The sequence below is a fragment of the Vulpes lagopus genome, chromosome 5, assembly GCF_018345385.1.
Source record: "Vulpes lagopus strain Blue_001 chromosome 5, ASM1834538v1, whole genome shotgun sequence".
Lineage (NCBI taxonomy): Eukaryota > Metazoa > Chordata > Mammalia > Carnivora > Canidae > Vulpes > Vulpes lagopus.
The window spans coordinates 47721246-47747076 of record NC_054828.1 but is presented as its reverse complement, the minus strand read 5'-3'; the positions used below and the strand labels follow the sequence as shown (position 1 = coordinate 47747076).

The 25831-nt window shown below is 39.6% G+C and overlaps 1 protein-coding gene across 5 annotated transcripts in view; it reads left to right on the top strand.

The window, feature by feature from the left end:
• The first annotated feature begins 22898 nt into the window (after positions 1-22898).
• The window catches only part of VPS54 (VPS54 subunit of GARP complex), a 76920-nt gene continuing 73987 nt past the window's right edge, over positions 22899-25831 (top strand). For 3 of the 5 annotated variants that reach the window (XR_005987894.1, XM_041755766.1, XM_041755762.1), the window contains exon 1: positions 22899-23035. The gene's annotated coding sequence lies outside the window, so the exon portion shown is untranslated. The remainder of the gene's footprint in view (positions 23036-25831) is intronic. The other 2 variants (XM_041755765.1, XM_041755764.1) reach the window with 2 other exon arrangements.

Here is a 25831-nt window from a genome sequence, read left to right as displayed (position 1 = left end):
TAGCATAAGACCCTGTAGGGCCATACCAGGTTGTCCCAAATGGCACAATCTCATCCTTTTAAAGGCTACATAATGTTCCATTGTGTGTGAGGGTATATATAAATATATATTATATATATATAAAATATCACATTTTCCTTATCTATCCATTTATTCAATGGACACTTAGGTTGCTTCCATATCTTGGCTACCGTAAATATGGCCACAGTAAACATAGGGGTGCATATATCTTTCCAAATTAGTGTTTTTATTTCCTTTGGGTAAATACCAAAGGAATGGTATTATTGGATTGTATGGTATTTCTATGTTTAATTTTTTTCAGGAAACTCCATACTCTTTTCCACAAGACTGTACCAATTTACATTCCCACCAATAGTGCCCGGGGGTTCTTTTTTCTCCACATGCTCACCAACACCTGTTGTTTCTTGTGTTTTTAATTTTAGCTATTCTGACAGGTGTAAGGTAATATCCCTCTTGTGGTTTTTGCATTTCCTTGCGTTTCCCTAACAACTAGTGCTGTTGAGCATCTTTTCACGTGTCTGTTGGCCATCTGTATGTCTTCTTTGGAAAAATGTCTGTTCAGGTCGTCTGTCTCCTCTTTATTGGATTGTTTGTTTTTTTTGGTGTTGGGATATAGAAGTTTTTTATGTATTTTAGACATTAACCCCGTATAAGATATATCACTCACAAATATCTTCTCCCATTCAGAAGGTGGCCTTTTTGTTTTATTTATTTATTTTTTTTCCTTTTTTTTTTTCCTTTTTTTCCTTTTTTTTTCCTTTTTTTCCTTTTTTTTTCCTTTTTTTCTTTTTTTTCCTTTTTTTTCCTTTCCTTTTTGTTTTATAGATGGTTTCCTTTGCTGTGCAAAAGCATTTTATTTTGATGTGGTCTCACTAGTTTATTTTTGCTTTTGCTTCCCTCGCCTTAGGAGACGTATCTAGAAAAATGTCAGTACGGCCAGTGTCAGAGAAATTATTGCCTGTGTTCTCTCCTAGAATTTTTATGATTTCAGGTCTCTCATTTAGGTCTTTGTCGTTCAGCTATTTTTTGATCTATCATCCAAAAACATAGTCTATTGACATCCTGTTATGGTAGTTGAGGATTTCGCTCTTTCACTCAACTACCACCTCCATTTCCCCTTTCCCCACCTCTTCCCATTTTAGTTCTACCATAATCTTTAAATGTCACATAGCAAGACTTTCTGGTGAAAACATCACAAAGCAAAAATGTTTTTGATTAATTTGCTAGTCAATATTTACATAATTATGAATATAAAGACTTTCAAATGTCAAACGGTTAGCAATATATTTTTTCAAACCTACAAATGAAAAACCATGAAACGATTTATCAGTTCTATTTTTTTCTCAAAAAAAAAAAAATCCCTGTCCTTTTTTTTTTTTTTCTATCTTGAAGTATAGTTGACACACAGTGTTATATCAGGTATACAGCAGAGTGATATGACCCGTCTATAGGTTATGCTATGCTCACCTCAGGTAAAGTCACCATCTGGGCCTCTGTCTCCTGATCTAATCAGCACTGGCTGCACCCTAGGCTTTGAGGCATGGTTGTTACTCTAGGACTTCCTTTCATCCTCTAGCGTAGCTCTGCCATTTCCTGGGCTCTTTGTCTTCTTTCTCCATTGCCTCTCTTATTTTGAAAATAGTAATTTCCCCAGAAAGGATGCATAAGACGTAAAGTTTTGAGACCTTGAATCTCTGAAAATGCCTTTATTCTACCTTCATACTATATTGATGGTTGGATATAAAATTCTTAGTGAAACACATTTTCACTTCAGAATGTTGAAGGTAATATTCCACTGCATTCTAGAATTAAGTGATGTTATTGAGAAGCCTAACATTATTGTTTCCCCTTCTCTTTATTTTTTAAGGTTGTGTGTGTTTGTTTCCCCCTCATTTTTTAAAAAAGATTTTATTTATTTATTAGAGACACAGACAGAGAGAGACACAGGCAGAGGGAGAAGCAGGCCCCATGCAGGGAGCCTGACGTGGGACTCGATTCCAGGACCCCAGGATCACGTCCTGGGCTGAAGGTGGTGCTAAACCGCTGAGCCCCCAGGCTGCCCTGTTTCCCCCTCATTTTGATGCAGTAAGTTTTCTCCTCTTTGGAAGTTCTTATGATCTTTGTTCTCAGTGCTCTGTTCATACTCCTGTCCTGGTTATAGGCCTTTTTTCATTCATTGGGCTGGAGATTCATGCTCTTCAGATCAGATAATTTTTCTTAGAATTTGTAATTTTTTTCTTCTTCATTCTTATACTATAGTCTATGGAACTCTAGCTGAAATGGAATTTCTGTTTGATATTTGTTAAGTTTGCTGCCTTTCCTCCCTATTTTCCTTCTCTTAGTCTTTTTGTTTGAAGTTCTGGAAGGTATTGTCAATGTTCGCCTGATCTTTTTTGGATTTTTTTTATTTCAGTGATTATGTTTTTAATTTTCTTTTTTCTTTTCCTTTTTTTTTTTTTTTTTTTTGTTTTTTAAGTAATCTCTATGCCCAATGTGGAGCTTGTACTCAAGGCCCTGAGATCAAAAGTTGCACACTCTACCACTGAGCCAGGCAGGTGCCCTATATCTTTTAATTTTCAAATGCTTTTTTAGAAAGATGTTTTTTTTTTTCCCTGCATCCAGCATCATGTTTGTTTCGAGTTCCTTTTTCGTTTGTTTGTTACCTTTGATATTGTTTCGTTTTCTTAATTGTCTGGTGATTCTTGGGTCTCTGTTCTTTTTGTAAGAAAAATCAACTAAGAAAGCAAATTGAGGGATCCCTGGGTGGCGCAGTGGTTTGGCGCCTGCCTTTGGCCCAGGGCGCGATCCTGGAGACCCGGGATCGAGTCCCACGTCGGGCTCCCGGTGCTGCATGGAGCCTGCTTCTCCCTCTGCCTGTGTCTCTGCCCCTCTCTCTCTCTGTCTGTGTGTGTGACTGTCATGAATGAATAAAAATTGAAAAAAAAAAAAAGAAGCCCCTTGCTTTAAAAAAAAAAAAAAAAAAAAAAGAAAGCAAATTGAAAGCCCTTCCTGGGGTGAAAGGGAACATGTCAAATGGGGACTTCTCTTACGGTGATCATTTGATACACTTGGACTTTTTATTGGCTATTTATAAAATCCCAGAGTATAAAAATATTTTCTGAGGTTAGTTTCTCCATCGAAGAATTCTCCATTCCCTTGTCTTAAACATTTTGTGATCAAAGTGTAGAAAAGGAAGTGAGTAACATTTGAGTTATCACTACGTACTGACCTAGTTTGTATATGTAGGCTGTTGCAACCAAGAAATTCAGGTTACGTGTCTGTAACATGTATACCTGCATAAAAAAAACAGTCTGGCAATACATGTACCAAAATTTGAAAATCATTATCTGTTAATGTGGATTCATGGGTGATTTTAATTTTCTTCCTTTTTTCTACAAAAGTAATATGTAACTTTCAAGATTATTTAGTAAAAGCAAAACATAAGAAGCTGAATTTTTTTTTAATGAACAAAAAATGTCAACAGATACTTCACCAAAGAAGATACACAGATACAAATGAATAACTGCAAAGATGCACAACCTCTCTGGTCATTAGGGAAACACAAATTAAAACCACAATAAGATACCACTACACACTCACTAGAATGGCTTTTAAAAACAAAGCTGCTGGAGATGCCTGGCTGGCTCAGTCAGTAGAGTACGGGACTCTTGATATCGGAGTCCTGAGTTTGAGTCCTGTGTTGTCCCCTGTCTCTATCACAGGCTCTTTGTTTTGTTTTGTTTTGTTTTTGTTTTACAACCCTTTAAAAATGTACAGCCCAGGCTTAGCTCATGGGTCATACAAAAACAGGTCAGGGGCCAGATTTGGCCAGCAGGCAGGAATATGCTAATGCCCGCATGAGAGGTTTCCACCGACCTGTTAGACTTCAGCTCCTAGGACCCTTCACTTCCTCCCAATTTGTGGTTATTACTTTACACATTATATATTCACCACATAAGTTTGCCCTCCCCCCGAAACCTTATTAAGTTGACAGTAAAGGATTTTAAAAGGTTCATATAATATGAAGGCAAAGGTGAGAAAAGTGAGGGGATGGCAACAGGCAAGGAATATCAATAAATCCTTAGAAAATAAATAAATAACAAATTGGCGTAAACTGGTACCTAATGAAGGAAACAACAACAACAACAACAACACCCGTGTTGAGTGTAGAGTTTACTTTAAAATAAATAAAATCTTTAAAAAAAATAAAAACACAGCCTATAATACCTAGTGCTGGTTAGGATGCAGAGCAATTCTCATATATTGTAGATGGGGATGCAAATGCAGCAACTTTGGAAAACAGTTTGGCAGTTTTTATGAAGTTATACATTTACCATATGACCAAATAATCCCACTCCTAGATATCTATCCAAGAGAAATGAAAGTACATATTCGCACAAAAACCTCTTCGCGAGTATTTATAAAAGATTTATTCGTAATAGCCCAAGCCTGGAAACAACTCAAATATCCTTCAACTGTGATACCTCTCTACCTTGGAAGACAACTCAGGAATTAAAAGAAATGAACTACTGATACATCAACAATATGGATGAATCTCAAATGCATTATGCTAAGCGAAAGATGCCAGACTCGAAAGGCTATATATTATCTGATTCCATTTATGTGACGTTCTGGAAAAGACAAAACTATTAAAACAGAGAACAGATGGGTGGTTGCCAAGGATTTTGGGTGAGGGGATGGGCTAACAAAGAGACAACATGAGATAATTTTCTGAATGATGGCACTGTTCTGTCTCTTGATTATGTGACTATGCATTTGTCAAAATTTATAATGCTATGCACCAAAAGAGTGACTATCATTTTGTGTAGAGAACTATTTAAAAAATGTTAAATTATCCTTTTGTGTTAAAATCATAACAAAATACTTAAATTAGGAGGAGGTAAGTATTTCAAAAGAATCCTATACATGGTTCCTCTAAACAGCAAGATTCCTCTGGCAATAAAATATAATTAAATTCAGAAAATCAATTCATGTGAAGATTTTGGAATATATCCATTGTGTGCTATCTGAACACTGGCAATGCTTAGCCCATGAAGTTATAAGAATTGCATCTTTAGCCTTTGAAAAGATGAGACGTTGGTCAAAGAGAATCTGGATAAGACAAAGCTACATCAATGCAACTCCATTCCTACTATCTCGTTCATGAAACACATGTTTATAATATTTACAAATATTTGTTGTTTGCTTACTATATGTAAGAAAGAAATGATAATGTAGAAAATGCAGAGACAAATCATGAACCTTATGCTTTTAAGGTCTAGTAGGGAAAACAAACCACACAATTCATACCTCTATTACAAAGCGAAAAATGACCTGTGTGGCTTGAGGTGTGGAAGAAGGATGAAGAGTAGACGGTTGCTTTTTCTCAGTAGCGAGGTCAGAGATCACTTCTGGAATTTGGATATGTAGACTTGGGGGTAGGGAGGGTTGGAAAGGGCTCCGGGAAGGTAGGCCAAAAAAAAAGAAAAACAAAACAAAAAGAAACTCAGAGCGTTTGGGTTTTTTCATAATTATGGGAAATAGCCACGAACACACCAGCTATCTTATCATCATCATTTGAATGGATTTGTCATATTGCCTGCTTTGCTCACCACACTAATTTGCTGCCAATCTTACTTTAGAGGTTACTGTTATGATAGATATGAATGTGTTTTTCCAGCAGGATCTCCAGTGTTAGCCTGCAAGTTCTTGTGCTCTAATCACTGGAAACTTGATTTTGTTGAGGTTGTCATTCAGTGTTAATATGTGTGATTACTCAGTTTAAAAAAAGAATTCATCTTATTTCAACCTTTTTCTCCACTCCCTCCTTTGCCACTGTGAATAGTACCTCTTTAAAAGTGCCGCATGAAATCATTTAATTCTCTGGTATTTCCATTAATATTAAACTTCTTTTTAAATTCTCTCATTCCTGTATCATTCAACCAGATTAAAAGGATGAACAGACTAATTTTCATGGGCCATCTGTAATTGCAATTTTCAGTACTTCAATCATGTCCCTTTATATTCGTTTCACTTTTGCAGGCTGAATAATCACAGTTGAGTCCGTTGATGCAGTGAAACTTGAAATTTGATAGCTGAAGAAGCTTGCAATTTAGCAGAAAACAAGGCATACCAGGGTCTTTTGCTCCAGTTGCACCTTGAGGCTTCTGGTCTCTTTTTGACACCGCTAGTTAGTTTAGTTGTTATAATTCTTTCCTTAAACAAATTTGTAAAGTTGTTATGTTTTAAGGAATATTATACTTACAAGCTCCTAGGTAGCTCACTATAGTCTTATGATGTAACACTGCTTAACTATACATAATTTGTGGAAAAGCACAGGTGCTGGGTAAGTGAATTTTCTGGTGAAACCCTTGTATCTTATTGTACGATTCAGAATTTTGAATTGCTTCATTTCTGGAAACTATCCTGTTGTTGAGAGGAAGACACATGCTGCTAGTTGCTGTTTTGAATGCACCCTAGACAACATATTGTTACTGTTGTCATTTGGTGGTGTCATTTGTCTCTTCCTACAAAGGACAAATCCTTTCTCTCTCTCTCTTTTTCTCTCTCTCTCTCTCTCTCTCTCTGCCTATGCGTGTGTGAATGGAAAAGGCAGTTAATGCCAGTTAATTGGGTCTGGTTAATTTGAAATTTTACTATTAGCAGACCAAATTACATCAGCCTTAGAAACACCCAAAATAAATTTCCTTATTTTTCTTTTCTTAGTCACTAGTCCTTCTAAACTAAATATTGTTTACGAGCCATATCTTCAAAATATTTGTGAAACTATATTTTTAATAGCTATCAAAAGCCTCTTCTGTCCTTCAGTTTGCCAACTTAATAGCTGGTGGTTCTGAATGCATAAGATCCCTTTGAGATTCCTTTGAGGCTAGGGGATATGAGGAGGATATGGGATATGAGGGCAGATTTAACAATGATTTGCACAGTCATAACCCCTAGACAGCAAGGAAAATGGGTAGCATATCAAAAAGGCACCTCTACCAGCATTAAGTCAATAAGCAATTTTTTTTTAAGTTTACCACATGGACGTCACTATTCTAGGGGCTGAGGAGAAGACAAGTCATGGTGTAGGAGTCTAATATGGAAACTAAGAGGTTCACTAATAGTTGGAACAGGAGCTAGTATGTCATAAATGTCATATCCATGGTTCAGGAAATAAATGACAGTTGAGAGGAAGAGGAAGGTGTCACTTCTGGCTAACTAATAAGGGAACATTTAGTAAATGAGATGATGACATCTGAGCTGTTCTTGAAGAAGGAATAAGATTTGCGTAGACGGAGGGAAATCCAAGTCTGTTTAAGGGTATTGAGGAAAGATGCATGAAGGTCAATGATAGAAAGGCTTAGAAAGGCAGGTAGGATCCGATAAGGGAAAACTTTTGCAAACTACAGTTTGAACCTTATTCCAAATAAAAGAACAATTTTCAACCAAGTCATTGACCAAGAGCACAAACAACCTTTGGTGTTAGAGAGATTCAAGCTCAAATCCTGATTCCATCTATTTTGTGTGATCTTGAGCAAGTCACTTACCCTACCTCTCCAAGCAGAGGGTTAGTGATCTCTATCTCACAAGGCTGTTATCAGGATTAAATGCAATTGAAATATGAAAGACTAATTTAGAAAACATTTATTGACCCTCCACCGTGTATGTCCCAGACAATGAGCTTTGTACTCGTGATACAGAGGTACAGAGATAATGGCCAAAGCCCTGTCCTTAAGAAACTCATGAGGCAATGGGAAAGACAGGTAAGTAAACATAAAATTACAATACAGTGTAAGGGAACAAAATCAGAGGAGCTGAGTAATTCAGACCAGAGAAGACGATAGTAAAGAAAGCTTACCAGGGAGGCAGCCCCTGAGGCACCTGAAAGGAACCTCTTAGAGGTGGATTGAAATACAACTCATTTTCCAAGGTTCAATTATTTTTATCAATCTTGATATTACTTTGTAGCTTCTAGCAGAAACATTTAAAACTCTAAATGGATTTTTGCTGTTATTTTTTTGTTTGGTTGTTTGGGTCTTATTTTCTTCATTATTTTACTCCCAATATAATTAATACATAGTATTATATTAGTTTCAGGTGTACAAAATAGTGATGATTCAACAATTCCATTCATAACCTGTGCTCATTCCAAGCACACTCCTTAATTTTCATCATCTATTTCACCCTCCCCGCCGGCCTCTTCTGGTTACCATCAGTTTGTTCTCTATAGTTAAAAGTCTGTTTCTTGATGTAGCTGTCTCTTTTTTTCCCTTTACTCATTTTTTTTTGTTTCTTAAATATCACATATGACTGAAATAATATTTGTCTTTCTCTGACTAATTTCACTTAACATTATACTCTGTAGCTCCATCCATACTGTTGCCAATGGCAGGATTTCATTCATTTTTATGGCGGGATAATATTCCATTGTATATACATATATATCACATCTTCTTTTTCTGTTTATTGTTTTTTAAGTAGACTCCATGCCCAGTGCGGAGCACAACATGGGACTTGAACTCACCACCCTGAGATCAAGACCTGAGCTGAGAGCAAGAGTCACATGCTCAACTGATTGCACCACCCAGGTACCTTAACCACATCTTTTTTTTCCATTCATCTATCAATGGACATTTGGGATGCTTCCATAATTTGACTTCCATAATTTGACTATAAGTAATGTTGCTATAAACGTAGGGTGTTTACCCCAAACATACAAAAGCATTGATTCAAAGGAATACATCTTTTGGGCTTATTTCCAAGCCAGAGAAACAGAGATGTGGTGAGAGAGCGTACCATATTTCTAAGCTGACAAAAGGGAAAAAGAGTCCGTTTGCAATTGCATTAGCAGTGGAAGAAACAGGCCAAATCCCTGAAGCATGTGTGTTCAAATGAAAGAGATTAAAAGGAAGTTGACCTAACACAAAGTAACAAATCTGGGTTTTCACTTGCAGGAGACCTTAGTGGACATTTGCTGAGTTTTCAGCCCACATTTATTTCCTCTTCTGTAATGCGGCCCCAGTTTTGTTTTGTTTCTTTTTCTGGAGAACCACGTCTTCCTCAATCCTTATTTTTTTTATATGTTTCAGTTAAATGACTCCATTTCCTTCTGGATGGAGGAATTTGTGCAATTATGAGTGGTAGGTAACATTGCTCTTTTAATTTTGTTACTTATCCATAGAAAAACTATTGAATTTGTGTATTGTGACTTAATATATTGGTTTTCTGTTGCTGCATAAGAAACTATCATAAACTTTAAAACATTTTAGAAAACAAATTCATTATCTCACAGTTTCAATGAGACAGTCTAGATACCAGATTCTAGTTAGCTAGATATTCTGCTGAGAGTCTCATTAGGCTAAAATCACGGTGCCTTCATGACCTCATTTCAGGTGGGTGGTCCTCTTCCAAGCTCACTGATTATTATTGTAATTCAGTTCCTTGTAGCTGTAGGACTGAGGTTCCTCTTTCATACTAGCTATCATCCCCCACTTTGAGGAGCCACTGGAATTTCCTGCCACATAGCTCTCTCTGAAATATGGCATTTTGTTTCTTTAAAGCAGGAGACCATTTCTTTTGCTCCAAATATCTCTGACTTAGGACATCTTTGACCTTTAAATTCTCTTTTAAAAGAACTTACCTGATTATGTAGGGCCACCAGGATGATCTCGCTTTTAATTAACTCAGGTTCAAATGCTCTTAATTATATCTGCAAAGTTCCTTCACCTTTGACATATACCATAACTTAATTATGCAAGTGAGGTCTCATCATTTTCACAGGTCCACCCACACTTAAAGGGAGAGGATTATATAGGGCATGTACTCTGCGGGAGCTAGAAGCTTGGGGGACAACTTAAAATTCTGCCTACCACATTTTGTACTCAGCAGCCTTACTGGTTAATTAATTCTACTCATATATCTATAGATTCATTGAGAGTTCCTGGATACACAGTTATATTCCCTAAATATAGTAAATTTTATTTCTTCCCAATTTTTATATGGTTAAAATGTATTTTTTTTTTTAACTTTTTACACTGGTTAGAACCTCCAGTACAATGCTAAAAAGAAGTAGTGAAAATGGGCTTGCTCATAATTTGTATCATTGTATTTCCTTTTTCTTTTAAAGATTTTATTTATTTATTCATGAGACAGAGAGAGAGAGAGGCAGAGACATAGGCAGAGGGAGAAGCAGGCTCCATGCAGGGAGCCAGACGTGGGACTCGATCCCAGGTCTCCAGGATCACGCCTGAAGACAGCACTAAACTGCTGAGCCACCCAGGCTGCCCTGTATCATCGTATTTCCAGTGCTTAAGATAGATTATGAGACATAGTAGATTTTCAATAAATATTTTTACATGAATAAATGGATGATAGCAAAATTGGTGGCTGTGGAGGGGGGAGTTTGGGGATTGCTTCTTGCTTGAGCATTTGAGCTTCTAAATCTCACCATGTCTTAAGTCATCCTTAACGATGGACTTTTTTTTTTTAAGATTTTATTTATTTATTCATGAGAGACACACAGAGAAAGGCAGAGACATAGGCAGAAAGAGAAGCAGGCCTTCTTCCAAGAGCTCGATGTGGGGCTCGATCCTGGGACTCTAGGATCACGCCCTGAGCCAAAGGCAGACGCTCAACCACTGAGCTACTCAGGCACCCCTAACCATGGATTTTTTTTAAATAACATGATGGCAATACATAGCAATAAATTATTCTCTCCCCCCTCCCCACGAGCCAGATTCTTTTTAAAACTGAAATTTAAATTATATTAGATCTCTTAATCCACAGAATAACATGAGCAAATAAATACTTGGGAGAAAAACAATTATGCTCAGAGGAGTTAATTTTTTTTTTTGAAGAACACTTATGGAAATTCAAACATGTTCATGTATCTACCATATTAGGACAATCCTCCCTCACATCTGTTTCTATCTACCATTTCATCTCTCTCTCTCTCTCTCTCTCTCTCTAACAACTAAGCTTCTAGCAACAGTTGGGTTCATCTTTTGTTTTTCTCCATATAACAGTCCTTAACTCATCACAATCTGCTTCTAATTCTACCATCTACCAAACTTACTTTACTAGGATCAGTAGTGACCTTCATGCTGCTAAATCTAATTGACAGCACACATCCTATTTGCCATAGTTGACTACTCCTAACTTTAAACATTTTTTACTTCCTTTGTTTCTGTGACCCTATGGTCTCCTGGATTTCTTGCTCTCTGGCTCCTTTTTCTAGTCTCCCCTGGTTGCTTTTCCTCGTCCCAGAACTTAGTCTGTTGACCAGAGAAATATATATGACCACCTGGAATCAAGGCAGCGCTCACTGATACACATCAGTGACCTAGTTTAATCATAAACACAAGGGTATTTACACAAATGTTTTGCTTGCTCATTGATTTGATATATGCTGATACATGCTTGTTGTGTGGCTCTGTGGCCAGTTGCAAGCCCTTTTGCCTTTCCTTATCTTCTTTTCCTTTCTCTTTTCTTCTCCTCTCTATACACTCAGAGATCTCATACACTTCCATCCCTTCAATTATTAACTTCATGTTGACAACCTTTGAATTTATACCTTCAGGCCTCCCTTCTGAATTCCAGCCCATCCATATATCTCCAGGTACATGGTACCTTGATATTTCCAGGTAGCTATAACCTAGACATCCCTAGTTGGACACATCAATTACTGAACTTATGGTGCCAAACTTTTTTAACCTCCAATGTTTCCTACCTCATTAAGTGGTTCCACCATCCTCCTAGTTGCTCATGTCAGGAGCCCAAGTAGGAATCATCCCAGACATCTACCTATTTCTTAGTGCCTATGTCCAACCAGTCACTGAATACTTTAAGTTGTGTCTCCTAGGATACCTCTCAAACTGTACTGTTCTTTATCTTTAGCACTACCACCTTAACCCAACACCTGGGCCATTTGGACACTATCTTAGTTCGGGCTGCTATACCATAGTCCATAGACTGCGTAGCTCAAAAAACAGACAGTAATTTCTTACAGTTATGGAATTTGAGAAGTCCAGGATCAAGCCACCAGCAGATTCAGTTCCTAGTGAAAGCCTTCTTCCTCACCTCCAGATGGCCACCTTTTTGCTACGTCCTCACATGGTAGAGAAAGAGTAACCTCTCTCTCTCCTTTTTATAAGAACACTAATCCCGTCATGGAGGCTTCATGCTCATGATCTTATCCAAACCTAATTACTGCCTAAAGGTCCTGCCTCCAAATACCATCACATTGGAGTTTGAGGCTTCTACATATGAATTGCGGGCACAGGAACACATTCAGTCCAATAGACATACCCTCTAGCTGTTCATGCCACTTTCTCTTGGTTACCTCCAGAAACTCATTCTCCACAGAGTAGTCAAACTCATCTTTTAAAACCATGCTTGAGTCATCTCCTTACTCAAAGCCCTGACATAGCTTGCAATAAAACTTGAACTTCAACATGACCTATGACTCCCTCTATGATCTGGCTTTGTTCTACTTTTGTCTCATTGCATGCCAGCCATATTGTTTTTTTCTCTGTTACCTAGCTCTTTCATGCCGTCTTTCTGCTGGCTGTTTCTACTGCCTGGAACTCTTCATGACCACTATTCCTCTTCTGTGTCCAATTCCTATTCATTTTTCACCCGAAACCCTGCTTCCTTGGGCAAGAATTCTCTGTTCACCTAATATTAAATTACACTCACTTTTACAGGCTCTTATCTTATAGCTTCTTTTACCTTTCCTTGACACATATTCCAACTCTTATTGAGAAATTCATATAATTGTTTGCTTAATGTCTCTCTCGTATACTCCCTCTCCGCTCCAACCCAGAAAGTCAGTGCTATGAGAGCATGAACTGAATCAGTCTTGCTTAAGGCTAGCATCTAGGACCCAGAAACGTCTTGATAAATATTCATTGAATGTGAATGGAATGTCTGGGTGTCTACTAGAGAATATGGATGAGTGCAGGGGGTTAGAGAATATTGATATAGAAACATTTTTCCTACCTCTTCATTATAGGAAGAGATTTAGAATCAGAATCAGAATATTGGGCACATAATTAAAAGGAATTATGATTTTGACACAAATTAACATCATCAGGGGCAAGTAATGAGTAACTGAGATAACCTCTAACATATTGAGGCATGCAGGCAGCCCAGGCAGGCAGTAAAGAGTCAACCAGAGAGGAAAGCAATTTCCCTCTGGATGCCATTAACCAGAGAGATATGCTGACCACCTGGAATTAAAGCAGCACTCATTGGCATGGATCAGTAAGCCAGTGTAATCATAAAGACAAAGACATTTGTACAAGCTTTTTGTTTGCTCACTGATTTGATATATGCTTGTTGTAGGGATCTATGGGGAAAAAAACTGTCTGTAGTCTGACTTTCACTTTGTAATAGACACAAAAATACTTATGTTTTGTAAATGTGTCCTTTTTGCTCACTTTACCATTTCTTTTGCTAAGTATACTGAACTACAAAGTAAAGTTAGGATAAACTTAGAAGAATGGAAATAGGCTCTTGCATATTTATAAAGGAAGAATACACAAAAATAAGCTATACATTGTCTAAAATACTGCATTCTTGCAACTGAATATGGGAACTGTCTCTTGGATTTGTGAACTAATAATGAGTACTTAACATAATAAATTAATCTACATTGTTTATCTCTGAGGTTGTTAAATGCTTATTACCAAGCATAATCTTTTGTCCAAGATGTTTTTTTTAAATGAGTAATGAGAACCTTCATATTTCATATTTTAGAGTAAGCCTTAGCTTTTCTTTGGAAGAGAGAGGGAACATGATATATTTTGGATTCAAATAATAAACAATTCCAGTTAATATAATTTTTCAATTTTATGGTAATTCATTGCTGTAGCATTCCCAAGGAATACTATGGGACAAAGTACCATGGGACTGGGGAGGAGGGGCACCTGGGTGGCTCAGTGGTTGAGTAAATAAAATAAAATAAAATAAAATAAAATGGGACCGGAAGACTTTAAAACCTGGCTTCTGATTTGAAATCAGTTGCCACCTCTAAACCATTATCTGTTTCAGCCATTTGGACCTCCATTTTATTGCCAATGAGAGGCCTCTTCTGTTCCAAAAATCTTTTACTTCAATTATGTTTTCTTTCTTCAAGTTTATTATTTTTGTTTTATATAGAACCTTAAAAGCATGGAAGGGAAAAATCTTTTCTGAATTAAAGTTAGATTTTTGGAAATAAGATGTCTAGATTGAAATCAGATTCTGATTGAGAACTTAACAATTAACTTAACAATTGTTAAGTTAACTAACAACTTAACAATTCATAGAAGAGAATAATCTGAGAAAACATATATTTTACTTCCTGGTAGACTGGGAACCAAAAAGACCAGACAATGGCATTAGAATTAAATGGCTATTCTAATATATTTTGGTATCTAAGGAAAGTCCATTATGTAATTGCAATCCATTGTTATGTTGATCTATTTCTTTTAAAGATTTATTTATTTGAGAGATAGGGAAAGAGTGTGAGTGGGGGAGGGACAGAAGGAGAGGAAGAGAGAATCTCAAGCAGACTCTCTGCTGAGTGAGAAGCGTGACATGGGGCACGATCTTATGACCCATGAGATCATGACATGAACCAAATGTGAGTCTGAGTCAAATGTGAGTCTGACCAAGTGTCAGGTACTTAACCAACTGAGCCACTCAGGTGCCCCCTATATTGATTTTTACTTTGGATTATATTGTGAAATTGTCCTGGTTTCAGGAGACCCAGTTTTTTTCCCTCTCTCTGTTTATTTTGGTTGTAAAATATTTGACTTGTCCCCTTATACTTAAGAATATTAAAAAGTAAGGGCACCTGGTTGGCTCAGTTAAATGTCCAACTATTGGTTTTAGCTCAGATTCTGATCTCAGGGTCATGGGACTGAGCCCTGTGTCACACTCTGTGCTGAGTTTGGAGCCTGCTTGTGATTCTCTGTCTCTCTCTCTCTCTCTCTCTCTGCCCCTCCCCTGCTCATTGCACATGTGCACATGCACAGGTTCTCTCAAATTAAATAAATATAAAGATAATAGTGGTGTAAGAATTTGTATTCCTGTGCTTAAGAGGTCGTTTCTGTGATGGCTGGTGTTGAGACACTAAACAACTCAAGGTAGAAGGTGGTTCTTGAGGAAACCCCTTGAGAGGCCAACTATGACTTCTATTTCTTGGGAAATATATATGGCTTCTAAATTGCTCATAATTTTCCCAGATGAAATTTCTCCTTTTCCTAGAGAAGTTTTAAATGAATATTTTTCCCTAATAAATGCTTAACCATCTGTCCTTATAGTTCTACTTCAGTGTAGAACTGCATATTTTAAAAATAATATCAGTCATTACTTAAGATATTCCTTTAAATTTTTTTTTTTAGATTTTTATTTATTTATTCATGAGAGACACAGAGGCAGAGACAGGCAGAGGGTGAGGCAGGCTCACTGCATGGAGCCCGATGTGGGACTCGATCCCAGGACCCCAGGATCATGCCCTGAGCCAAAGGCAGATGCTCAACCACTGAGCCAACCAGGTGCCCCTACTTAAAATATTCCAATTATAAAACAAGCTCATCTTTATCATAAATCTAACAGATTAATGTGATTTACAAAAATCTTGAGCCCTATAACATATCAGTGGAAACTTATGTTCAAGACATAAGACTAATCAGGTATTGATTCTGCTTAGTGTATAGAAAGAGTGGTTTATGTTTCTGAGCACTAGTCTATCCAGATCTTCCATTCATTATGTCAACAAGTATCTATTGAGCTCTTACCTTGTACCAGGCATTGTTCAGGTGTTGGGGGATAAAGTGGTCAACAAAACAGACAAAACTCTCTACTCTGATGAAGCTTACATTCCTGTGGGGGAAAGAGAAAACAAATAAAATGAAGGGAGGGGATTAGATGATAATAAAGACTAAGTAGAAAAATGAGTAGAAAAAAGCATATTTGGGGCAGCCCTGGTGGCTCAGCGGTTTAGCGCCACCTTCCGCCCAGGGTGTGATCCTGGAGACCCGGGATGGAGTCCCACGTCGGGCTCCCTGCATGGAGCCTGCTTCTCCCTCTGCCTGTGTCTCTGCTTCTCTCTCTCTCTCTCTCTCTCTCTCTCTCTCTCTCTGTGTTTCTCATGAATAAATAAATAAAATCTTAAAAAAAAAAAGCATATTGGGCATGGTGTTGCAATGAGAAATATGGGTGTCATGGTATGTCTCCTTGAGAAGGTAAAATTTGGGGGATCCTGGGGTGGCTCAGCAGTTTGGCACCTGCCTTCGGCCCAGGGCATGATCCTGGAGTCCCAGGATCGAGTCCCACATCAGGCTTCCTGCATGGAGCCTGCTTCTCCTCTGTGTGTCTCTGCCTGTCTCTCTGTGTCTCTCATGAATAAATAAATAAAATCTTTTAAAAAAATAAAAAAGAGAAGGCAAAATTTGAATAAAGACCTGAAAATGGTGAGAGAGTTATCCATTTGGACATCTGGGGGAAAATAATTCCAGGCAGAGGGAAGAGTAAGTGTCAATGCTCTGAGGCTGTAGCCTGCCTGGCATGTCCCAGGAGGAGCCCAATAAGACTAGAGGAGAGTAAGAAATGGAGAGAGCAGGAGAAGATAAAGTCAGAGAGGAAAGATTGGGATGACATCATCTAGGACCTTGTAAGGACTTTGTCATTTTACTATGAATGAGACAGGACCACTGGAGAGTTTTAAGCAGGAGGGTGACATGATCTGACCCACGTATTAAAGTATCAAGTTGACTATTATGTTAAGAATAGGGGGGGATCCCTGGGTGGCTCAGCGGTTTGGCGCCTGCCTTTGGCCCAGGGAGTGATCCTGGAGTCCCGGGATCGAGTCCCGCATCGGGCTCCCGGCATGGAGCCTGCTTCTCCCTCTGCCTGTGTTTCTGTCTCTCTCTATGTCTCTCATGCATAAATAAATAGAAGTCTTAAAAAAAAAAAAAAAGAAAGAGTAGACTGGTGAGGGACAAAGGCTAGGAGCCTTTTGCAATAATTCAGGCAGGTAGGATCATTGTACTAAACACTGCAGAACTCTAAGAAGTATTATTCACTCCACAGTCTCTGAATGGTCTTTCCTGTAAGGAGTGATCTAGAGTGTAGGGGCCCTGTAGGCAAGATGGCTTGGTCCAGGGTAGATACAATGTGAGTGGGAAGAAATGTTTAGTTTGAGATATGTTTTGAAGGTATAACTAATAGGATTTGCTGACATAGTAGATATGGGCTATGAGTTAAGTATGATTTTAAGGTCATACATTAATTTAATGAATTATTCAGATTCATTTTACCAAATATCATTTACTAAGGGGAAGTAATTCACATTTGTTTTTTAATTCAACAAACATTTGCTGAAAGTATGTAGTATATTGTCCCAGATTCTGCAGGGATAGATTTGGCTTGTTTTGTTTTGTTTTGAGGGGGAGAGGGGCAAGGGAGAGGGAAAGAGAGAATCTTAAGCAGGTTCCATGCTCAACACATAGCCCCAGGTGGGGCTTGATCTTACAACCCTGAAATTGTGACCTGAGCTGAAATCAAGAGTCAGACCCTCAACTGATTAACCCACCCAGGCACCCCTTGCAGGGATAGTTTTTAAAGTACAAAAGCAGCAACAACAGAAAATCCTTTTCTGGAAATATTTATAATTTGGTTTATTAGACAAGGCCTCTATAGATAAAAGAACCCAATGAGACAATAGAAGAACCAAATACTATATAAAGTAACATAAGAAAAAATATGATATTGGGACTAATAAAATGGTATATATACATTTATATATAATATAAAACTCTAGGTAACTATATATAACTGATTATATAATGGTAACCATATATATATATATAATTGTATATATATGGACACACATATATATGTGCGTGTGTATATATATATATATATATATATATATATACACACACAATTCTCCTCTAGGGAAATGGTCCAATTTGGAAATAATTTCATGTTTATCAGGATATGCCCGTATTTCTGATTGCTATGCCCCTCTAATCTGCTCAACAACTTTTTCACTATTTTCCAATAGTAACATGACTCATGACTCATGGACTAGATATGCTGTGTGGTTAACTCCTGTTCCAGGTAGAAGTATAAAAAAGGCTTCAGGTATGAATTAGGAATTACTAGTTTCACATACTCTTCTCTTGCTGATGTCTCTAAACTCTCAAAGATTCTACGTCTAATAGTTACCTTTGTACTGTCATGGATTTATCATTAAAAATTTTGCTCAGTTCAAGTTGGAGATAACACTTGCAATACAGTCCTGTTTTTAAAGGCATTGATACTAGAGTTGGTTTTGCATGGCCCTAGATACAGGTATACACATGCACACACACATGCACAAGACATAAGCTAAAGATGTAACAGTTCAAAGTAGAAATGTGAATGGGACTTCTGTTAGACCAAGATCAAAATAAAAAGGAGAGAAGGAAAAAGGAAAGTAACGGTGCTTATTGAGCTTTTCATGTTATCGGTTAACATATTAAAATGCTTATTTAATCCTTATGATAACTCTATTGTTATCCTCATTTTACATGGGGAAAAATGTCTTCAATCAAAGGATAGAAATGAAATGTGACGAGGTCATTACTCTTACTTGTCAGATGAAGAAATAAAGGACTAGAAAATGAGATCAAAATCGCATAGCTCAAGTGTCAAAGGTGAGCTGATCCATGGTTAGCTAAATTCCAAAGCCTGTGGAGTTAATCACTGTGGGTAGCAGACAGATTCTAGGGTAGCCACCATGATTTCTACCTCTTGGTGTTTACATCTTTGTGTAATCTCCTCTCCTCAAGTGTGGGCCAACCTTGTGACTTGCTTCTAAACAATAGAATATGGCAAAGGTGATAGGCTATCACTCTTTCTTGCTAGCCTACTCACTTTAGAGTGTTTAGAGACGCTCTTCTCTCCTTTGAAGCAGACATATTGAGAAAATCTACATGAAAATGGACTGCAGGTGGACTCTAGGAGCTGAAGGCAGCCTAGAACCAGCAAGAAGCCAGGGCTCTCAGTCCTAAAACTGCAAGAAAAGGAATTTCGTTACCAACCTGAATGACTTTGGAAGCAGACTGCTCCCCAGTCAAGCCTCCAGATGAAAACACAGACTGACATCCTTTGATTGAAGACATATGAGATCCTGAGTAGAAGGCCAAGCTACACTCTGTGTAGACTCCTGATTCACAGAAAATGTAACATAATAAATATGTGTTATTTTAAAATGCTACGTTTTGCTAATTTTAACACAGCAATAGAAAACCAACACACCATGCTGCCTTGGTTTTCCCTATGCTTGGAGCTCAGTAAATTCTCAGTAAATGGTAGTTGATATTATTATGACAATCAATCAGAAATTTGGAGTATCAGAGTCAAAGAGAAATGTAACAGAGTTAAATAATTGTTTTCAGTGTAATCAAGCAATGGATTTAGGAGATACAGATGATGGTATGTCAAAAACTTTTATATTACTCCCCAAAATTATTGAGTGTATTATTACCACATGAAATGTAAAATATCTAGTGGCGCTTAGATCCACATAGAGTTTTAATGTCTTACATCATACTCAGTGTAACTTAGAAAGTTTCCTACATTAAGATAGTCCTTAGACATAGGGACTACTATAGACATAGTAAAACATAGTTTCAGGTTCCAATACTATTGTTATCAAGTGTGATTTTATAACATTGTAACATTTTAAAATAGCTTAAATATGATGGATAAGATAATTCAGGGCACTGGACCAAAAAATGAAACTGTGATAAGACTATCAGCATACTTTCAGTTCATGAATGTATGTATATTTTGCTTATCAAGGATAATTTATGCTAAACACATGATATAATTATACATAATTAACTATAGAGTAGGTTTAGAGGACTTGAGTGGGTTTCTACTTGATAGATTTAAGGTGTGTTATTGTGGGAAAAAAGAAAAGCTAGTGCTTATGTCTAACTAAGCTACAAAATGATTTTTCTGATTGTTCCTTCTACCAGTGGCCCCTTTCCCTTCTGTATTTATATATTGTCATGTGAATGTATAGTTTCTGTCGAACGAGTCATTAAAAATGGTGTTTACTGATCGAATAGACACGTTAACCTCACTACTGCCACCCACACATATGCACTGAACATACAGTAAATATAAGCACAGACCTTTTAGAGGTGTTACAGCATTAGAAAATTTGCCCATTCTTCCTCTAATGAGAATATGTCACCCTAATGACCATAACCATTCATAATTCTTAATAGGTTTTATAAATACTATGCCAAATATAGTGTTAGTAATAGGAAAGCTAAAAACCTTTTCATATTTGCTCTTGAGGGCAATCATGATTTCTATCAGTTTATCTTAATTTTCTGTCATCTGTGTTTTCTGGAAATGAATACTAATAATGCATCTCTACACATTTATTTGTGGTTTGGCTTTTCTAATGATTGACTCAATGAAATAAATCATTTCTAGTGAAGCAATTCAAGAGGTGACAGATGAACATATTAATTAAATGGAAATTCATCTAACTTTATTTTATTTTTTAAAAGATTTTATTTATTCATGAGAGACAGAGAGAGAGATAGAGAGAAGGAAGCAGACTCCGATGTGGGACTCAATCCCGGGACTGGATCCCAGGACTCCAGGATCACACCCTGGGCCCAAGGCAGGCGCTAAACTACTGAGCCACCCAGGGATCCCCTTCATCTAACTTTAAATTACTTGTCCAATTAACAGGATTTTGTTTTGTTTTGTTTTGACAAACTTTAACATTAGCATTTACTTCTTTGTTTACATTCACGATTATGAATTGTTCTGTGGCAAACTAAAAGTAAATACCTTGTTATATACCTGAAAGAATTAAGCAAAATACTCACTGTGTATTTTCTTCCTATGACATGCTATCTACAGATGGATAATGAGGAAAGCAAACCAGTCTGTCTTGTCTGGGAGATACCTCACGATAATTATTTAATTCATGTGCCAACTAGAACAACCTGGAATCTTTTTTTGAAACAAGGTGAGGTATAAACACAAATACGCTTTTAAAAGGCCAAACTGCAGACTTTGGCAACTTTCATATTGTTGACTTCCTGATACAGATTCAAAATATGGGCAATTGCTAAATCCATTTCTCAGTATAATCTAAAAATTGATTCTAGACTTAAACTGAAATCATTTTTTTCTCTGGCCTCGGTTGAAATTTGGAGAGGCTTTCCTTAATATTTTCATAATAAAAACTCATCTGGTTTTATAGGAGATCAGGGATTTAGAAGGATTTGTTTATTAGTTTATAGTTAAATTTATTTCATATGGGAGGGGGTTGATATTTTCCTCTCATTACAAAATTGTAGAGAATGAGTTGAATTCAGGAAAACATAAGAATTTCCTCCCAGCTATTTCTGTCACATTCTTCGCCTATGCCCTCCCTTCCCCCAGCTTTAGCTCCTTGGTGGGTAAAATACTTCACAAAGTTGTGTTTGCAGTTTTCAAAGTGACTTCTTGGAAGTGAAATTTGCACCAACCTTTTTTTTTTTTTTTTTTAAATCCCCAGTTGTTAAGCGCTACATTTTCACTTTTGATAAAACGGGTTGGCTGATAAACACCTGCAACTAAAAAACAAACAAACAAACAAACAAACAAAAAAAACCAACAACAAGAGAACAACAAAACAAAACAAAGGCCTGCAACTTTGGCAGCTATTTTAAGGCAAGGAGTAGTTGCAAAATGTTCAGAAGTCCTCCTGAAACGAAGACAGAAGCCACCCATGGTTGAGGCCCCCTTTTTCTCTTCTAAAAAAAAAAAAACATATATATATATATATACACACACACACATATATATATATTCTGAGACATGTCCTCCCGTGCAGGTTGCTCTTTTGCTGGGTTCGAATTGCAAGGCCTCGGACGCCAGGCTGAGCGGTATCACCGTTCACAATCACAGCCAGAAGGTATCTCGGGATCCCAGTCCCAGAGCAGAAGTAACCGGTCTGGGTGCCCGCGTAGGGTGACGATGGGTGGCTGCGCGGGGAGGCCTGCGACCAGGGCGAAACTTACAGAAGGGCCCGGCGGGCGGGGGAGGGCACAGTGCACGGTTTTCCGAGTCCGGGTGGGGGGGGGGGGTTGGGGGGAGAGGGTGACCTTTGACCTTCCAAGGGCCTTTATTTGGGAAACTCTATAAACAGCGTTGGCCTTGAAAGGCGAGGAGGGAGGTTGGGGAAAGTATCTGCTGGACGAGGTCCTGGGAGGCGTTCGGGGCGGCGGGAGTCGGCCGGGCTGGGGGGGCGGCCGGCCCCGGGGCTGCTCCCGCGGAAAGGCGGGCGGGGGGGAGGGCCGCGGGGCGGCGCGGGGCCGGGCGCGGGCGTCCGTGTCCGCGTGGAGGGCTCCGCGGGCCGGCGCCGGGCGCTTCCCGCTCCCGGGAGCCCCGCGGCCGCCCCCGCGCCCCCCCCGCCCCGGCCCGGGCCGCGGCCCTCCCGCCCCGGCGGAGGCGCCTGCGCGGTGGATTGTGGGCCGGGGGCTGCGGCGGCCTCCGGCGGCCTCCGGCGCGCTGTCCGGGACCCGGCCGGGCCGAGGGGGCCGCGGGCCGCGGGCGAGCGGCGGAGCAGGCGGCGGGCGCGCCGGGGGCGGTGGTCGCGGCGCGGCGGCGGCTCCTCCGGAGGCCGGGGATGTGGGAGAGGCGGTGGCGGCAGCGGCGGAGGCGGCGCTGCGGACCCGGGGGAAACTGCTGGCTGACAGGACACCCGGGAGAGACGTGAGGGAGCCGCCGCGGCCGCCTCTCACCCGCGACGGAGCAGCGCTCGGGGGCGCGGCCCTGTGCTCCCCGCTGACGGGCCCGCCGGCGCGGCGCGGGGCGGGGGCGGGAGGCCGGGCTCGGGCTCGGGCCCGGCGGGGCTCCGGGCGGCGGCGGCCGCGGAGCAGCCTCGGCGCGAGCGGAGGGCTGGAGGCGGCGGCGATGCGCTAGGCCGCGCTCTGGGGCGGCTGCCCGGGCCCGGCAGGTAGGTGGCGGCCCCCCGCGCGGCGCCCCCCGCCCCGGCTCCCGCGGGGGGACGGCCCGAGACCCCACCCCCTCGTCCCCCGGCCCGCGGCGGAAAGAGTTTCGGTCACAACTGACGGGCGCCGGAGCTTCCATTCCGCCCTCGCCCCCCTTCCTCCTCCTCCTCCTCCTCCTCGCCGCCGCTCTGGCGCTCCCCACCTCAGGTCGCTCGGCGGCCGACATCGCCGCGACCCCCAGCCCCCCGCCCCTCTCCCCGGGCTTTGGAACTTCCGCCGCCCTCCTTGGATGCCGCCCCCAAACTTTCCCTTTCTTGTTCCAGCCGGGCCCTTACTTAACCCCCCCTTTGGAGGCTGCTGGAATAATTTACATGTAAAAAAAAAATTTTTTTTTTTAAATCGTTTTTCTAAGGAAGAAAAGCAAGGCGAACCCCCTCCCCCTATCCACCTCCCTCCCCCGCCCCCCCCCATAACTCGGTGTTTTTGCAGTTTGGCCATCAGCTCGCCATCATTTGTTCAGTAATTGATTTTCTTCAGTTCTGCTTCTTTCCATCTGGGCATCGGTACAAAAAGCAGGCCTCCTCCCCTGCCTGCTCCCGACGTGGACGGGAGAACTTTCGGGGCCCATTATTATAATAAACCACTTGCTCGGCCCGTGTGTAGCGCGCAGGGTGGTTATTTTTAGAATTTTGACGGGCCCCGGGGTTGCAAGTTTTGTTTCAATTCACTTTTAACCAGCTTTATTTATTTGTTTATTTAGGCCTTTGTTGAGTGAGGCTCTCCTTACTTTCGAAGAAATAAATTGTTTGGTCCCCCCCCCCCCCCTTTTTTTTGTTTTGTTTCGTGTTGTTTTTAATCGCCTCTGTGTTTGATTTCTCAAACCCCAGGGCAGTCTTGATAGTAAATGCTTACAAGGCAGATGATATCCTGATACAGCGTGCTGAGAAACGCGTTTTGGTGGTAACTTGAACTGCAGACTTTGATAGACGTTCAGGTGGACTTTTATAAGTCTGGTGGAGAGTTCTGATTGGAAAAAGTACTTAGGGAGCCTTGATTTCTAAGCAGTTGTGGTGGAACAGACGAATGATGGGATTTGACTGTATCTCAGAGCCTTATTTCCTAGAAATGGGTATTACTTGGTGGTTCCTAGTGGTCATCATTGCTGATGATAGGTTTTGGTAAAAATGACCAATAGATGCAGGTTTTGAGTGATTGATAGTTGTGATCTGGGGGGTTAGATGTTTGCAGTTTGCAGTTTTACTAGGCTGTTTTTAAATTATGCTGATAACTTCAGAATTCTTTCCCAGGACATACATTATACAGTCTGGGGATCGTTTTTTACAAAGGGAGTGAAAAATGTTGTAAGGGTTTTCTTTGTAAAGAATGCATCACAGAACTATAAAGACTTTCCATGTTTTGTTGACTATACTCCTGTATTTTGTTGTTGTAGAGGTCTTGTTCCTCTAGCATTTGGCTTTCTGCAGTGTTCTTTGTTGTTTTTCGATTGTCCTAAGTTTACTGGGAAAAGATGATTAAATTTTTGTATGCTCTCTGGAAAAGTTAAAATTTATCCAGTTTTTATGTCAGAATTATAATCAGATCTTACATAACTCATGAAACGGCAAAGTTTGCAGAATTTGTTCTTAATCACATTCCTTTTCCTATCAATGGAAGTTGAATGCAATTTTTTCCTGCTTTAGCTTTTTACAAACAACTTTGAAGCACACTCACTTAAAATGTAAAATTAAATGATTTATAGGATATTCACAGAGTTGAGAAACCATCATCCTAACCTAATTTTACCCGGAAAAAGAAACCTATTCATTAACAGTACTCCCTTCATCTCCCCACCTGACCTCTGTCCTAGCAACCACTAATGTATTTTCCATCTTAATATTTGCTTATTGTGATTTATTCATGATGATATCAGCTCATAGCTTTTTGAGGTGTTTCTTTTATTTTTTTTTATTTTTTATTTTTTTATATTTTTTTATTTATGATAGTCACAGAGAGAGAGAGAGGCAGAGACACAGGCAGAGGGAGAAGCAGGCTCCATGCACCGGGAGCCCGACGCGGGATTCGATCCCGGTCTCCAGGATCGCGTCCCCGGCCAAAGGCAGGCGCTAAACCGCCGCGCCACCCAGGGATCCCGAGGCGTTTCTTTTAAAATCAACTTACATGTTTAAAATATTTTGAGTCAGAATAAGCAGCTGATCACTGGTGTTAATAATCCATGTTCTAAACAACTGATTACTTGGTTATATTCAGCATAAAGTATGGAGAAAGAAAAAAGTTAGCATGAATGATTTCAGTGATCTCAAGAGGTAGTCTGATTAGCTGGGAGTCAAGTAGAAGTTGGACTATTTTTGCCATTGAATATTAGGATATCAGGATAAGAAAAAAACCTTAAAGGTCATCAGCTTACTTCCTGCTTGCTTCACGAATAGATGGCAGGAACCATATGAAGAAATCTGGAGTGGAAGCCTGAATCTCTAGGATTGTGGCTTAAGACCCACAGTGTGGCCAAGTAAGGCAAGACATGGGGATTTGCTAGTTAGAATTGTTAGGTTCTCTTATGTGTGCATATGTTTGACATTTTACTAGCAGCGTTGGAGAAGAACTGGACATTTCCCCATTTGGGGATGGAGGATTGTGAGGAGACTAATGTATCCACATAGATGAAATCCATCTTAATAAAATTCTCTAAAAATGCTTTAACTTAAAGAAGGATGGCATATACTGTATATTATTTAGGTGTCTCCTTGTACTGTTACTGTTCTGTTTTTAAAAATTCAAATTTT